Below are 4,651 nucleotides of genomic sequence, written 5' to 3'. Positions count from 1 at the left end.
ACGGCTGCCGCCACCCCAAGAATGTGAGGTGAGCGCTCCCCTGGCCGGCGGGCGGCAGGGCGGGGAGGGGGGTCGTGGAGGGTTAACCGTCCCCAGTTAACAGATGACGGGGCTGCTCAGGGATGAGCAGGACATATATGCACAAGGGCCCCACATGGCTCGGGGGAGCGCGACACCCTTACTTGCCAGGGAAGGGTCAGCAGCCAGCTTCAGGGCGACCAGGCACCCCTCGGGGACAAGCCCGTGCCACACCCAGACCCCCAACAGGTCTCACCACTCCTGGCCGCCCTCCCAACCCCCCCCCTCCCCCCACAAGGCGGTCTCACCTTGACTCTGACCATGCCCTCCAGCACTTTGAAAGGAAACCTGGGAACCTAGGGCGGGACTTTTTTATGTCCTTCCAGTGAGGCCTGTCTTGGGAGAAGAGCCTCCTGGCCGCTCCCCATGGACACTGGCTCCCTGAACCCCACAAGCCAGATGCCACAGCTCACCTTTGCGGGTGAGGAAACGGAGGCCAAGGCCAAGAACTAGCCAACCACTCCCAGAGCTGAAGAGAAAGCAGAGACCAGCCTGGCCCAGTAGCAGGAGGGACCCCGCCGCTGTCTCAACAGGTCACACTGGGACCCACGCTGTCCCCGGACAGCCCCCAGGGCGCCTGTCTCACACCACTGCTTTCTAAGCAAATGTGCCAGCAGGCCCCCGACGCGGCCCCTCACCGCCACCAGAGCCTCCGCGATCCGAGAGCGTGTCAAGTGACTGTCCGAGAAGCCGCACAGGCCACAAATGTCCAGCGTCTCTCAGGGCTTTGGCAATACTGAACACAGCGCTAAGCCCACCTCTCGGCATCGCCCCTCCCGGAGGCCGCCACCGGCCCTTGGCTTGGCCCCGGCCTCGGCCACCAGCTCTGACGTCTCTGAACCGAGCTGTGGACCTCAGGACAAATCCGTTCCCTCCCGGCCTTGAAACCGCTTGCCCTGTTCCACACCCCACTCGGGACACCGTGGCCTGCGCCTGCCGAGAGGTCCCCAACCAAGATCGATCCGTGTATGGGTGAGCGGATGAGCACGATGCGATCTACACGGTGACCGCTGCTTCTCCCCCCCCCCCCCCCCCCGCTGAAAAGCAACAGAATGCTGACACAGGCTACCACACGGAAGCACCCAGAAAACGTGACACGCGGTCACAGAAGCAGCCAGATGCAAGAGGCCTCCGTGTCGTATGACACGATGTATATGAAACATCCGGAACACGCAACTGCATTGGGACAGACAGCAGGCTGGGGGCAGGTGGGGGATGGGAACTTACCGTTTAACGGGTGTGGGGTTTTATTTTGGGGAGGTGGACACGTTTGTAACCAGACTGCCGCAGTGGTTGCCCAGTGTAGTCGTGTACTTACGGGCAGTGGACTGTATGCTTTAAAAAGGTTAATTTCGGGGCGCCTGGGTGGCGCAGTCGGTTAAGCGTCCGACTTCAGCCAGGTCACGATCTCGCGGTCTGGGAGTTCAAGCCCCGCGTCGGGCTCTGGGCTGATGGCTCAGAGCCTGGAGCCTGTTTCCGATTCTGTGTCTCCCTCTCTCTCTGCCCCTCCCCTGTTCATGCTCCGTCTCTCTCTGTCCCAAAAATAAATAAACGTTGAAAAAAAAAATTTTTAAAAGGTTAATTTGATATTACAGGATTTTCACCTCAATTAAAAAAAAAAAAAATCAATTCATCACCTTTCACCTAGGACAGATCTGGCTCCAGCCCGCATTTCCTATCCCCCGGACTAAATTCTTCCAGAAGCTCCCATTGCCTTCTGGATCATGTCCAATCCTTGCGTCGTGATCTGGCCTCTTTCGGGGGAGGACACCACCTGGTCCCCGAGGACGGGACTCAGGGACAGTGAGGAAGAGCCTCCCTGGGCCCACCTCTCCCTTAGCTGCACAACCAGCTTCTGCGTGCCTGTCTGCCCCTGTAGGCAGAACATTCTGACGGCAAAGGCACACTCATGTGCCATTCTAGCCCCGCGCTTTACTCGGCACCAGGGGCCAAAGAGTCCTAAGAGCTGACCAGGTGCCAGGCAGGTGTTAACTCACTGAATTAGCGGTCAGAAGTATTATTATCCCATTTTACAGGAGAGAAAACTGAGGGACACGAAGGTGGGCTCAGCGGCGCAAGTTCCCCCACATGGCAACCACCACGGCTGACGACAGACCCTGAGTACTCAGGCTCCGTCCACCCTGTCAATCACCTCAAGAGACAATAAGCGAGCGTTGCGTCAATAAGCGAGTCAGGACAGAGGACTAGATACCCAAGGTCGCTTGCAGAAGAACAACCCAGACTGTGGAAATATGGCTTTTGGACGTCCCGGCCAGAAAGATCAAGGACTCTATCACACAAGAGGCAATGCAGTTCAGCTGCCACCGGTCTCACACCGAGGCCCCCGGCCGGGGACGGTCCCAACCGCCTGGGGTGGGGGGTGGGGAGAACCAGACGAAGACCCTGGACACAGAGAAGCCAAGGAAGTCGTCCAAAGCCAAACAGCTCCCGAGCACGTAAACGCAGGCTGGTCTGACCCCAAAGCCCCCACGCTTCGCTTCGGGGCAGGAGGCCTTGCTGAGTCCTCACCTGACTGCACCCGCACCCCCAGCAGCGTGCAAATTCTGCTAAATGCCTGAGCGGTGAAACAGCGCAGCTGAAATTAAATGGGTTCCAAATGCGACAGGATCTCCACAGCAAATGTGGGATCATACCGGTGGACTGGGTAAATTCTTGGGTTTGAAGGGGAGAGTTAAAAGCACGTGGGCCCTGCTTTTGAAAAGCAGCGGCAGTGGGGGAGGGCGGGGGCTCCTCTCTCGGTGGCCTCCGGCCTCCGCCCAGCCCAGCATTTCGTTAACTCAGCACCCACCTGCTGGGCCCTTCCAGTGGGCCGGGCAGTAGGCATCTACAGGAACCACCCACAGGCGGTTGGGCGGTGGGGGGAGGTGGAGAGGGGGTCCTGGACAGGTGGTCCCTACAGCAAGTGCTGTGGGGCCAGAGGGGAGCGGTCTGGGCCTGTGGAGCTGAGCCGGGGAAAGCCATTCCCAGCACCGGGGCCACTAAAACAAAGGCATTTCCGTGGGCTCACAGCTTCAAATTGCAACAGGAAGCAATCAGGAAAAATAATTAGGTGCCAGCTTACTGGCTCTACTCCGGACCAACGCAGAAATCTAACGCAGAAATTTGGGACAGTCAAGACAGTGGTGCAGAAAGGGTACTTCCTCCTCCTTCCATTTTAGGATCGGATTGCCACATTAGCCGGGGATCTAAAACCCTCACGCTGACATGCTTCCTAATGTTAAAATGATCAACTCTATCTTTGCCTCATACGCGACTGAACTCCACAGACGTGATTCCTTCCCCTTGGGGGCTTGAACCACAAAACGGCAGGCATCCGACTCCAGCAACGTCACCCCAAAAGGGACAGGAAATCCCAAACTGCACCGAAGTGAAAAGCACTATGGCTGGCTGAGAAACCCCACCTTTAAAACAAACATCTCCCCCCCCAACCAAAAAAAAAAAAAAAAAAAAACCTTTTGCCTCCGTGATCCAGGCATTTCCGGAAAGAAAAGCAGCAGCGTTGGTCTGAGCTGCCCAGATACTGTCATTGCTCTGTCGTCACCTTGTTTTGCTAGTATCAGACATGGCTGAGAAATGTAAACCCGCTCCGGAGGGAGATACATTTGGGGTGAAACCGCCGACATTCTCTAGGCTTCGGCTGGGAGGCAAGCGGACGGGAGGAAACTGTCCCCTCTACGCCCCCCCAAACCTCAGGGAAGGGGCTGCAGCCCTGGGAAATGTGACCACAGAGCCTGGCCGGGACACCTCCCTGCAATGTCCACACTGGAAATATTCAGGGAGACAGCTGTTTGCCTTAAAGAGGCCCAGACAAAGGGACCTGAGCCACCCGCTCCCACCCCACCCCCCAAAAAACTGCTACCGGCAGCAACACAGCAGCCCGGGGAGCCCAGGACTCCGTGGCCCCGTCCAAGGCGGCCGGCCACACTCCAGAAAAACAAAACACTCGCGTCCGAAGAGAACGATTTAGGTAGCGAGAGATTTGCTCCAAAACCACATGGCAATCTCCAAATTAAAAGAACATGTGTAGCGTTTCACAACGCTTAAGTTTCCTGAGCCCTCCTGACCTCAACTCCACCCCTCGGGACACACCGAAAGTTGCAGAGAAAGGTCCCCGGGCCCTCGATCTGTCCCCCAGGGTGTGCACAATCGAGGCACCCGCGCGCTTCCCGACCGCGCCGCGCTCCGCGACCACGTCACCCCGCGCGGCGGCCCCACGAGGCCACCCCCCGGGGTGGACACCGGCCGGGTGCCACCGCGGGGAGGAGGGAGGGGGGCGGGCAACGGCCCCACGGGTCCGCCGGGCACCCGGCAGGTGTCGGTCCGCTCGGAAACCGACAGCCTCGCCGGCGAAACGGGGCGGCGCGACAGGCCAGGCCGCCCGGCGCCGGGTCTGAGAACTTTCTGTGCAACTTCGATCAGTTCTCGGGGCCGGCGGGCCAGCCGCGCGGCCATCGGAAACGGGCTCGCCGAGGAGTCCGCGACGCAGGGCGGCGAGGCCTGCCTCCCGGCCGACAGTCCCCGCCGTGCGCCGGCCCCGCGGCCCGGGGTCCGC

The 4,651-nt window shown here is 59.5% G+C and overlaps 1 long non-coding RNA gene across 1 annotated transcript; it reads left to right on the top strand.

Annotated features, from left to right (window-relative positions):
* Positions 1 to 1,049: 1,049 nt before the first annotated feature.
* LOC121023893 (uncharacterized) lies at positions 1,050 to 1,691 on the top strand. Its single transcript, XR_005787537.1, has 2 exons — positions 1,050 to 1,423; positions 1,656 to 1,691. It is a non-coding gene; the product is annotated as an uncharacterized LOC121023893 (long non-coding RNA).
* Positions 1,692 to 4,651: the final 2,960 nt, after the last annotated feature.

The sequence above is a fragment of the Herpailurus yagouaroundi genome, unplaced genomic scaffold, assembly GCF_014898765.1.
Source record: "Herpailurus yagouaroundi ecotype Mexico unplaced genomic scaffold, PumYag 569, whole genome shotgun sequence".
Lineage (NCBI taxonomy): Eukaryota > Metazoa > Chordata > Mammalia > Carnivora > Felidae > Herpailurus > Herpailurus yagouaroundi.
This window is presented reverse-complemented; position numbering and strand designations above follow the sequence as displayed.